Here is a 13122-nt window from a genome sequence, read left to right on the forward strand (position 1 = left end):
AGTCCACAGGTTCGCCCATGACGGCTCGCCAAATCAGCACCTGGACAGCCAGCGACCCCATGTTATCCTTAGTAAAAAGATGTGTCCTAACCGGTGACTGGGCAGAGGCTCGCGATGCCTGCCCCGAGGAATTAAAACCCTTTCACAGGCGCATGCATGAGCTATCACTACAAGCAGACTGCCTGATGTGCGGCAGCCGAGTAGTCATGCCTCTGCGAGGCAGAGAGGCATTTGTCCGGGAGCTCCACCGCGAGTACCCGGGGATCGTTCTCATGAAGGCCATAGCCAGATCCCACGTCTGGTGGCCTGGTATTGACGCGGACTTGGAGCTCTGCGTCCGAAAGTGCACCATTTGTGCCCAACTCAGCAATGCCCCCAGGGAGGCTTCACTGAGCCCCTGGCCTACCAAACCGTGGTCGCGAGTGCACATAGACTATGCGGGCCCATTCATGGGCAAAATGTTCCTCGTAGTTGTCGATGCATTTTCAAAGTGGATAGAATGCACCATTTTAAACTCGAGCACAACCTCCACCACTGTGGAGAGCCTCGCAACCATGTTTGCAACGCACAGAATCCCTGACATATTGGTCAGTGACAATGGTCCGTGCTTCACCAGCTCAGAATTCCAAGACTTTATAATTGACCACGGCATAAATCACGGCAAGACGGCACCGTTCAAGCCGGCCTCCAACAGCCAGGCGGAGAGAGCAGTGCAAATCATTAAACAAGGCATACTTAAAATCCAAGGTCCCACTCTGCAGGGTTGCCTGTCGCGACTGCTGCTGGCATACAGATCTCGTCCGCACTCACTGACTGGAATCCCCCCCCTGCGGAACTATTGATGAAAAGGACGTTAAAAACAAGGCTCTTATTAATCCTCCCAGACATGCACGAAATCGTTGAGGCAAAGCGCCGTAAGCTGACTGAGTACCATGACAGAAATTCAAGGGGGAGATGGAATGAGATAGGGGACAAAATGTTTGCACTAAACTATGGCAGGGGTCCCAAATGGCTTGCAGGGACAGTAACGGGCAAGGAAGGAAACAGGCTACTGGTAGTACTAATGGACAATGGCAAAACCTGCCGGAGGCATGTAGACCAAGTCAAAAGCAGATTTACCAACAACACTGCGGAACCAGAGGCAGACTACAATGTAGAACTCGCACCACACCTGGTGGACAGACAGAGGGAACAACCTGAGGAAAGGGCAATCCCAATAGACAACCCAGGCGAGTCAACAACAATCACACCAATCGAAACTGACAGCCCAGGCGAGATACCAGCAACCACACCCAAAGAAAAACAGATACGAAGGCAAACAACTGAACCACAACTCAGACGCTCCACGCGAGAGCGTAGACCACCTGAGAGACTGAAACTATAAAGACAATATGACCTTGGGGGAGGGTGATGTCATGTATCTTACATTATTATATATAACTGTATCCTAACATGCTATACATGACTGTAATAAGATATGACCTGTAACCACCAGCATACCTTACCACCAGGGGTGCACTTGCAAGAGACAGGTATATAAGGACAGGTCTCAGGCAAGTGCAGCATTCGAGAGCTGTGAAATAAAGGTGCAGGTCCAGAGTGACCTTGACTTCACTACATGCCTCGTGTGAATCTGTACTGAGGGGACAGAACTTCACACTAACCTTTTGTGTTTCATGCACAAGTACCCCAGATCCCGCTGTTCTGCAATTTTCTCCATTTAAATAATAACTTGCTCTTTGATTTTTTTTCTGCCAAAGTGCATGATCTCACACTTTCCAAAGTTATATTCCATCTGCCAAATTTTTGCTCCAAGTCCTGTCCCCACCCTGCACGTGCTCTGATTCCTCCTCCCTGCCCCAATTCCCTCCCCTCCCTGGTGCGCTCTGATCCCATCCACCAGATCCCATTGGGTTTCTTCGCCTTCGATCTCCTTGCAATGTGGGCGAAGGTGCAGCAAGATCCCACTCCTCAGGTTTGTAGTGGTGGCTGTCAATCACTCACCCACTCACCCACTCACTCACTCATCCAAAGCTCATTCTTCTAGTTGCAGTGGTCACCAATTAAGAGGTCGCATGTAACCACTTCTTGAAGGGGCACAACCAATAAAAATTTTAATGTAACCAAAATTAAAGGAAACTTGACAAATTAAATCAAAATCCTATTTTCTGGGGTGATGTTCACCCTATGCTCAATGCAAACGAACTATGGTCTTCTCACCTTGCCTGCCTGCTTGCAATAAGACACAGCAGAACTGGCCTTCGGCAAAGGGGAGTGTGTACATCGCACAAAATTGAATAGCTTTAAGTCCCACTTTATTTCATCATCATCATCATTTATTTAAACTAAAGTAGAGCAGGCGAACATCTAAACTAACAAGAACTAAAAATCATTTTTAAAGCAGATTCTAACCCGAACTCCCTGAACCTAACTACTAACCATAACATACTAACCACCAACCATAACATACTAACCACCAACCATAACATACTAATCACTAACTATAACATACAATGATGTCTCCGCAAGATTCTACAAATTCCCTTGGAGGACAGACGCACCAACATCAGTGTTCTCGATCAGGCCAACATCCCCAGCATCGAAGCACTGACCACACTCGACCAGCTCCGTTGGGCGGGCCACATTGTTCGCATGCCTGACACAAGACTCCCAAAGCAAACGCTCTACTCGAAACTCCTACATGGCAAGCGAGTCCCAGGTGGGCAGAAGAAATGTTTCATGGACAACCTAAAAGCCTCCTTGATAAAATGCAACATCCCCACCGATACCTGGGAGTTCCTGGCCAAAGACCACCCTAAGTGGAGGAAGAGCATCCGGGAGGGCGCTGAGCACCTCGAGTCTCGTTGCTGAGAGCATGCAGAAAGCAAGCGCAAGCAGCGTGTGACAAACCAGACTCCCCACCCACCCTTTCCTTCAACGACTGTCTGTCCCACCTGTGACAGAGACCGTAATTCCTGTATTGGACTGTACAGTCACCTGAGAACTCATTTTTAGAGTGGAAGCAAGTCTTCCTCGATTTTGAGGGACTGCCTATGATGATGATGATGACTAACCACCAACTATAACATACTAACCACCAACCATAACATAGTAACCACTAGCCATAGCATACTAACCACTAATCATAATATACTAACCACCAACCATAACATACTAACCACCAATCATAACATACTAACCACCAACCATAACATACTAACCACCAATCACAACATACCAACCACCAACCATAACATACTAACCACATAGCATACTAACCACTAGCCATAATATACTCACCACTAACCATAATATACTAACCACTAGCCTTAACATACTAACCACCAACCATAACATACGAACCACTAATCATAGCATAGTAACCACTAGCCATAACATACTAACCATAACAGACTAACCACTAGCCATAACATACTAACCACGAACCATAGCATAGTAACCACCAATCATAACCGTTCTAAACTCACCCCTAACCGTAAACCAAACCTTTCAGGGTTAGGCGCAGTGCAACAGTCATTGAAACGTTAGATACAGACTAGAAATTCGAACTTTTAGCGCCAGCCGTTAAGGCCAATTTTGAAGAAAAATAGTGGCTGACTCACTTCCGCCCATGCCCGATGCGGCAGCCGCCATATTGGACAGGTCGGGAGCGCTGCCGTTGCCTGTATTTGTCGTAAATATTTTCATTACCAGGAGCTCAGAAATTTGAAGTCGCTGCTCCTCTTACCGCCGTCTCTAAAGCAAGCTCGTGCGTGCAGCCTTTGACAGTGCATAGAGCGGAGAAAGCGGCATTGGGCTATGAACCGGACAGGAAACCTTCTGTACAATTCACATTTACTGTGCTACTTTTAAATAAGTTACACTCAAATAACTGATGTAATTGTCTTTCAGCTGGGTTTTTTTCATTGTTGCTTTATTTCATTTATTTTTTTGATCTTTTCATCCAGATCCATTGAATATCAAGGTAATGCCAATGAACCTGCTACACAAAGAAATATTAAGATTTATAGAGGGCTTTTTTGTTCTGATTGACAATATATACATAGGTGCCTATTGTCATGTAGCTCACACTACTGTATATAACTGTATCTTACCATTCTATACATGACTGTAACTAGATATGACCTGTAACCACAAGCATGCTTTACCACCAGGGGTGCATTGCAGGAGACACTGCATACCTGTTCCACACAGGTATATAAAGGCAGGTCTCAGACAAGTGTGGCACTCAAGAGCTGTGAAATAAAGGTGCAGGTCCAGAGTGACCTTGACTTCACTACATGCCTCGTGTAAGTCTGTACTGCAGGGTCAGGACTTTACAGTGGCGATGAGTTACGGGATCACAGAATCCACAGAATGGTTACCAACGGCTCAGATTGAGAAATACAATGCTGGAGACAATGGGGAGGACTTTATAGAAAGGCTCCAGCAAAGCTTTGTAACCAAAGACTGGTTGGGCGACGATAAGGCAGACAAAAGAAGAGCCCATCTCTTGACCAGCTGTGGCTCGAAAACATACGCCTGAATGAAGGACCTGCTGGCACCCGCGAAACCAGCAAGCAAGTCGTTTGAGGAGTTGAGCACACTGGTGAGAGACCACCTGAAGCCAGCGAGCAGCCTACACATGGTCAGACACAGTTTCTACAACTACAGACGCTGTGTGGGCCAGAACATACCCGACTTTGTGGCGGAACTTCGGAGACTGGCTAGTTTATGTGAGTTCTCCGATGAACTAAGGAGAGAAGTACTGAGAGACTTTTTTATTGAAGGAATAGGCCACGCAGGCATATTCCGAAAGCTTATAGAGACCAAGAACTTGACCCTAGAGGCAGCAGCACTGGTCGCACAGACATTCTTGGCAGGAGAAGAAGAAACGAGGTTGATCTATTCTGCTGATACGACAACTAACGAAATATCGGAACAAGGGGTTCACAGCATGAAACGAGCCGCTACCCCCACACACAGACAAAGGCAGGAGAGCAGGCCTTCAACAGCAGGCAGTGGCGCCAGAAGCCATCAAGGGCCACAGAAACGGCCATTCACACCTCATCAACCTACAATGCGAGCAATCAACTACAGACTGAGAGAAGCTCAAGAGAGATCAGCCAGACGCAGCTCATCCTTCGGAAACAATGGAAGCGGTCCATGCTGGAGATGTGGGGGAAAGCACTCAATAAGGAGGTGTCGATTTCAGCATGCTGTTTGCAGAAACTGCAACTATAGAGGGCATCTGGCTCACATGTGCAGAAAAACAGCAGCTCGGCTGATGTACGAATCGGAAGGGTTGGAAAGCGGACCAGGAGACAGTGGGGACAGTGCCCGGGACGCCGGGGTACAGCGGGTCAACATGATCAATATCCACTGTTCTTACAACAAGACGCCTCCAATAATGATGAGGGATACCCATCAACATGGAACTGGACACGGGAGCTAGTCAATCTCTCATGAGCGTCCAACAATTTGAACAGCTGTGGCCGCACAAAAGCAACAGACCAAAACTCACAAGGATCGACACCAAACTAAGGACCTATACCAAAGAAATCATCCCAGTCCTTGGCAGCGCCATGCTCTCAGTCACACACAAAGGGACGGTGAACCGACTTCCCCTATGGATTGTCCCCGGAGATCTCCCAGCACTGTTGAGGAGAAGCTGGCTGGCAAAGCTAAATTGGAAATGGGATGATGTTCACACCATGTCATCAGAGGAATGGACCTCCTGATCAACAGTTCTAAGTTGTTTTGAACATCTCTTTCAGCCAGATGTGGGCACTTTCAAAGGGGCTAAAGTTAAAATCTACATCACACAGGATGCCAGACCGATCCATCACAAGGCCAGAGCTGTGCCTTATGTGATGAGGGAAAAGATTGAACACGAACTGGACCGGCTTCTGCGGGAAGGCATTATCTCACCCATGGAATTTAGCGACTGGGCAAGTCCCATCGTCCCCGTCATGAAGCCTGATGGATCTGTACGAATCTGTGGGGATTACAAGTCTACCATAAACAGAGTCTCCCTAAAGGACCAATACCCGCTGCCCAGAGTGGAGGACCTATTTGCCACATTGGCTGGAGGAAAACTGACCGAAGAGTCTAAGCTACTCACCACCATCAACACACATCGAGGCCTTTTTATGTACAATCGATGCCCGTTCGGCATCAGGTCGGCAGCTGCTATATTCCAGTGCAACATGGAGAGTCTGCTCAAGTCCATCCCGGGGATGGTTGTGTTTCAAGATGACATACTCATCACGGGCAGGGACACCGACTCCCATCTCCGCAATTTGGAGGAAGTACTAAATTGATTGGATCGGGTTGGCCTAAGAGTTAAGAAATCCCAGTGTCTGTTTCTCGCGCCCGAGGTTGAATTTTTGGGCAGAAGGATTGCCGCTAATGGAATCCACCCAACAAAATCCAAAACCGAAGCAATTCGTCTGGCACCCAGGCCCCGGAATGTCTCGGAACTGCACGCCTTTCTCGGGCTACTCAATTACTTTGGGAACTTTATGCAGAACTTGAGCACGCTGCTGGAGCCTCTACACGTGTTACTCAGAAAGGGGTGCGATTGGTTTTGGGGGGACGCCCAAGAACGTGCCTTCAATGAGGCACGCAACCTTCTATGTTCCAACAGTGTTTTAGCCTTTTTTGACCCAGGTAAAAAGCTAGTTCTTACATGTGATACATCAGCATACGGGGTCGGGTGCGTTTTACAGCATGTCAATGATGCGGGTAAATTACAATCCATTGCTTATGCCTCCAGGTCACTTTCGCAGTCGGAGCGCGGGTACAGTATGGTTGAGAAGGAGGCACTCGCGTGCATGTATGGTGTCAAAAAGATGCACCAATACCTTTTCGGGGCCAAGTTCGCGTTAGAAACCGACCACAAACCCCTCACGTCCCTGCTATCCGAGTGCAAGGCAACAAACGCCAACACCGCGGCGCGCATTCAGTGGTGGGCACTCATGCTGGCGTCTTACGACTACGCAATAAGGCACAGACCAGGCACAGACAACGGTACTGACGTGCTTAGCAGGCTACCCCTGGTGACCACGGAAGGGTCCGATGAACAGGACTGTGAGATGGTCATGGCAATCAATGCCTTTGAATCCACAGGTTCATCCATGACGGCTCACCAAATCAGAGCCTGGGCGACCAGCGACCCCACGTTATCCTGAGTCAAAAGATGTGTTTTAACTGGTGACTGGGCAGAGGCTCGCGATGCCTGCCCCGAGGAGATCAAAACTTTCCATAGACGCATACATGAACTATCACTACAGGCAGACTGCCTGATGTGGGGCAGCCGAGCAGTTATGCCCTTGTTTGTCCGGGAGCTCCACCGCAAGCACCCGAGGATCGTCCTTATGAAGGCCATAGCCAGATCCCACGTCTGGTGACCTGGCATTGACGCGGACTTGGAGCTCTGCGTCCGGGGTGCACCATTTGTGCCCAACTCAGTGAGGCCCCCCTAAGCCCCTGGCCCTGGCCCACCAAACCGTGTTCGCGGGTGCATGTAGACTATGCGGGCCCATTCATGGGCAAAATGTTCCTCGTAGTCATCGATCCATTTTCAAAGTGGATCGAGTGCACCATTTTAAACTCGAGCACCACCTCCACCACTGTAGAGAGCCTTAGAACCATGTTTGCAACGCACAGAATTCCTGACACATTGGTCAGTGATAATGGTCCGTGCTTCACCAGCCCAGAATTTCAAGATTTTTTAATTGACCACGGCATAAATCACGTTAAGACGGCACCGTACAAGCCGGCCTCCAATGGCCAGGTGGAGCGAGCAGTGCAAATTGTTAAACAAGGCATGCTAAAAATCCAAGGTCCCATGCTGCAGAGCCGCCTGTCGCGACTGCTGCTGGCATACAGATCTCGTCCACTTTCGCTGACTGGGATTCCCCCGCGCAACTATTGATGAGACGGACCTTAAAGACGAGGTTCTCGTTAATCCTCCCAGACATGCATGAAATTGTTGAGGCAAAGCGCCGGAAGCTAACTGAGTACCATGATCGAAATTCGAGGGGGAGGTGGAATGAGATAGGGGACAAAGTGTTTGTGCTAAACTATGGCAGGGGTCCCAAATGGCTTGCAGGGACAGTAACTGGCAAGGAAGGAACAGGCTACTGGTTGTACAATTGGACAATGGCCAAACCTGCTGGAGGCATGTCGACCAAGTAAAAAATAGATTCACCAACAACACTGTAGAACCAGAGGCAGACTACAATGTGGAACTCACACCACACCTGGTGGACAGACAGAGGGAACAACCTGAGGAAACAGACAGCCCAGGCGAGATACCAGCAATCATACTGAACAAAACAGACAGCCCAGGCAAGATACCAGCAATCACACCAAAAGAAAAACAGGCACCAAGGCAAACAACTGAACCACAACTAAGACGCTCCACACGAGAGCGTAGACCACCTGAGAGACTGAATCTATAAAGACAATAAGACCTTGGGGGAGGGTGATGTCATGTATCTCACACTACTGTATATAACTGTATTTTACCATGCTATACATGACTGTAACTAGATATGACCTGTAACCACAAGCATACTTTACCACCAGGGGTGCACTTGCAGGAGACACTGCATACTTGTTCCACACAGGTATATAAAGGCAGGTCTCAGGCAAGTGTGGCACTCATGAGCTGTGAAATAAAGGTGCAGGTTCAGAGTGATCTTGACTTCAGCATGTGCCTTGTGTAAGCCTGTACTGCAGGGTCAAGACTTTACACCTATATAATTTACAGTTCCTATACAACCATGATGCTAAAATAAGCTTGAGATAGTTTGAAATAAGAATAGTTTGGAATTTCTATCGTACATGTACAGCAAAATTCTAAAGGGTCAAAGTGTAATAAAAAGGCAAGCCTGAAAGCTCGGTGCCTCAATGCGAGGAGTATTCGGAACCCAGGAGAGGGCTCTGAGCTAGTTAGAGTGGGTGAGAGCTCAGATGAACAGGACCCCAAGAAAGAATGCAGAAGGCAGGAGGCAACAGAGCAGAGTAGCACTGGGGTAAGTGTAAACCACAAGGTGATAGGAAGGGACAATATGTAAGAATATGTATGAATATAAAGGGGCTGCAGGAGGGGTCAAAACTAAAAATCATGGTTTAAAAACTAGTATTAAAACACTCTACCTAAACACATGCAGCATTCGAAATAAAGTAAATGAGTTGACGGCACAAATCATTACAAATGGGTATGATTTGGTGGCCATTACAGAAACGTGGTTGCAGGGTGGCCAAGACTGGGAATTAAACATACAGGGGTATCTGACAATTTGGAAAGATAGACAAGAAGGGAAAGGAGGTGGGGTAGTTCTGTTGATAAAGGATGATATCAGGGCAGTTGTGAGAGATGATATTGGCTCCAATGAACAAAATGTTGAATCATTGTGGGTGGAGATTAGAGATAGAAAGGGGAAAAAGTCACTGGTGGGCGTAGTTTATAGGCCCCCAAATAATAACTTCACGGTGGGGCGGACAATAATCAAGGGAATAATGGAGACATGTGAAAAAGGAACGGCAGTAATCATGGGGGATTTTAACCTACATATCGATTGGTCAAATCAAATCGCACGGGGTAGCCTTGAGGAGGAATTCATAGAATGCATACGGGATTGTTTCTTAGAACAGTATGTTACAGAACCTACAAGGGAGCAAGCTATCTTGGATCTGGTCCTGTGAAATGAGACAGGAATAATAAATGATCTCCTAGTAAAAGATCCTCTTGGAATGAGTGATCACAGTATGGTTGTATTTGTAATACAGATTGAGGGTGAGGAAGTAATGTCTCAAACTATGCTTAAACAAAGGGGACTACAGTGGGATGAGGGCAGAGTTGGCTAAAGTAGACTGGGAACACAGACTAAACGGTGGCACAATTGAACAGTGGAGGACTTTTAAGGAGCTCTTTCATAGTGCTCAACAAAAATATATTCCAGTGAAAAAGAAGGGCGGTAAGAGAAGGGATAACCAGCCGTGGATAACCAAGGAAATAAAGGAGAGTATCAAATTAAAAACCAATGCGTATAAGGTGGCCAAGTTTAGTGGGAAACTAGAAGATTGGGAACATTTTAAACGACAGCAAAGAATGACTAAGAAAGCAATAAAGAAAGGAAAGATAGATTACGAAAGTAAACTTGCGCAAAACATAAAAACAGATAGTAAAAGCTTTTACCGATATATAAAATGGAAAAGAGTGACTAAAGTAAATGTTGGTCCCTTAGAAGTTGAGAAGGGGGATTTAATAATGGGAAATGTGGAAATGGCTGAGACCTTAAACAATTATTTTGCTTCGGTCTTCACAGTGGAAGACACAAAAACCATGCCAAAAATTGCTGGTCACTGGAATGTGGGAAGGGAGGACCTTGAGACAATCACTATCACTAGGGAGGTAGTGCTGGACAGGCTAATGGGACTCAAGGTAGACAAGTCCCCTGGTCCTGATGAAATGCATCCCAGGGTATTAAAAGAGATGGCGGAAGTTATAGCAGATGCATTCGTTATAATCTACCAAAATTCTCTGAACTCTGGGGAGGTACCAGCGGATTGGAAAGCAGCTAATGTAACGCCTCTGTTTAAAAAAGAGGGCAGACAAAAGGCAGGTAACTATAGGCCGGTTAGTTTAACATCTAAAATGGGGAAAATACTTGAAGCTATCATTAAGGAAGAAATAGCGGGACATCTAGATAGGAATAGCGCAATCAAGCAGACGCAACATGGATTCATGAACGGGAAATCATGTTTAACTAATTTACTGGAATTCTTTGAGGATATAATGAGCATGGTGGATAGAAGTGTACCGATGGATGTGGTGTATTTAGATTTCCAAAATGCATTCGATAAGATTCCACACAAAAGGTTACTGCAGAAAATAAAGGTACGCGGAGTCAGAGGAAATGTATCAGCATGGATCGAGAATTGGCTGGCTAACAGAAAGCAGAGAGTCGGGATAAATGGATCCTTTTCGGGTTGGAAACTGGTGGTTAGTGGGGTGCCACAGGGATCGGTGCTGGGACCACAACTGTTTACAATACACACAGATGACCTGGAAGAGGGGACAGAGTGTAGTGTAACAAAATTTGCAGGTGACACAAAGATTAGTGGGAAAGCGGGTTGTGTAGAGGACACAGAGAGGCTGCAAAGAGATTTAGATAGGTTAAGCAAATGGGCTAAGGTTTGGCAGATGGAATACAATGTCGGAAAATGTGAGGTCATCCACCTTGGAAAAGAAAACAGGAGAGGGGGGAGGAGGAGAGGGGGGAGGAGGCGACGGGAGAGGAGGAGGAGAGGGAGGAGGGGGGAGGAGGAGGAGAGAGAGGAAGAGGAGGGGGAGGAGGAGAGGGAGGAGAGGGGGGAGGAGGAGAGGGGCGAGGAGGGCGGAAGGAGGGGGAGGGGGGAGGAGGAGGAGAGGGAGGAGGAGGAGGAGGGGGTGAGGAGGAGAGGGGGGAGGAGGAGGAGAGGGGGAAGGAGGGGGAGAGGGGAGGAGGGAGGATAGAGAGGGAGGGGTGGGGAGAGGAGGGAGGAGGGGTCGGGAGGAGGAGAGAGAGGGAGGGGTAGGGAGGAGGAGGAGAGAGAGGGAGGGGTGGGGAGAGGGAGGGAGAGGGAGTGGTGGGGAGAGGGAGGGAAGGGAGAGGGAGGGAGGGGGGGGCGGGAGAGGGAGGGAGGGAGGGGGAGACGATAGGGACGCGAAGAAGCCGGGCCCAAGACTTCGGGATGGGCCCGCCCCCAGCAAGATGCCAGGCAGGCGGGCCCCGCCGAAGGAAGAGGGAGCGGACCGGAGTTAAAGATAGGTGGCCGGGGGAAGCCGGAGCTGGGGGGCGGGGGCGGGGGCGTCGTCGGAGCGGGAGCTGGGGGGCGGAGGGGTCGGAGCGTGAGCTGGGGGGGGGGATCTGGGGGAAAGCGGAGCGGGAGCTGCGGGGGATCGGAGCAGGAGCTGCGGGGGGGTGTGGGGGGTTGAGACAGCCAGCTGAACAAGGGAGGAAGCTGGAGCCAGAGCAAGAGCAGGAGCTGGACGAGTGAGGTACAGCCTGATCTTCGCCGCCCCAGTGAAACTATTCGGCCAGGGCTGGGGCGGCGTGCTTCGGGCCCCTCCCACACAGTTTCGGGCACCTGGAGCTACTGCACCTGCACGCACACTGTAGCGCGTCTGTGCACAGGTCCCGGCACTGATTTCAGTGCAGGGACCTGGCTCCGCCCCCGACAGCTCGTGCTGCACTGCGCCAAACTCCAAAGGACCTGCAGGGAGCAGGAGAATCTGCAGGTATTTTTTAGGCGCACTTTCGGGCGCGAAAAATGGGCGTCCAGGTCGGGGCTGCAACGTTCTAGGCGCGGCCCGAAACTTGGGCCCATAGAAAATAGGTGCAGGAATATGTCATTCGGCTCTTCGAGCCTGCACCACCATTCAATAAGATCATGGCTGATCATTCACCTCAGTATCCCTTTCCTGCTTTCTCTCCATACCGCTTGATCTCTTTTGCTGTAAGGGCCATATCTAACTCCCTCTTGAATATATCCAATGAACTGGCATCAACAACACTGCGGTAGAGAATTCCACAGGTTAACAACTCTCTGAGTGAAGAAGTTTCTCCTCATCTCGGTCCTAAATGGCCTATCCCTTATCCTTAGACTGTGTCCCCTGGTTCTGGACTTCCCCAACATCGGAAACATTCTTCCTGCATCTAACCTGTCCAGTCCCGTCAGAATTTTATATGTTTCTATGAGATCCCCGCTCATCCTTCTGAACTCCACTGAATACAGGCCCAGTCGATCCAGTCTCTCCTTATATGTCAGTCCTGCCATCCCGGGAATCATTCTGGTGAACCTTCACTGCACTCCTTCAATAGCAAGCATGTCCTTCCTCAGATTAAGAGACCAAAATTGAACACAATATTCCAGGTGAGGCCTCACCAAGGCACTGTACAACTGCAGTAAGACTTTCCTGCTCCTATACTCAAATCCCCGAGCTATGAAGGCCAACATACCATTTGCCTTCTTCACGCCTGCTGTGCCTGCATGCCAACTTTCAATGACTGATGTACCATGACACCCAGGTCTCGTTGCACCTCCCCTTTTCCTAATCTGCCGCCA

The sequence above is a fragment of the Pristiophorus japonicus genome, chromosome 14, assembly GCF_044704955.1.
Source record: "Pristiophorus japonicus isolate sPriJap1 chromosome 14, sPriJap1.hap1, whole genome shotgun sequence".
Taxonomy (NCBI): Eukaryota; Metazoa; Chordata; class Chondrichthyes; family Pristiophoridae; genus Pristiophorus; species Pristiophorus japonicus.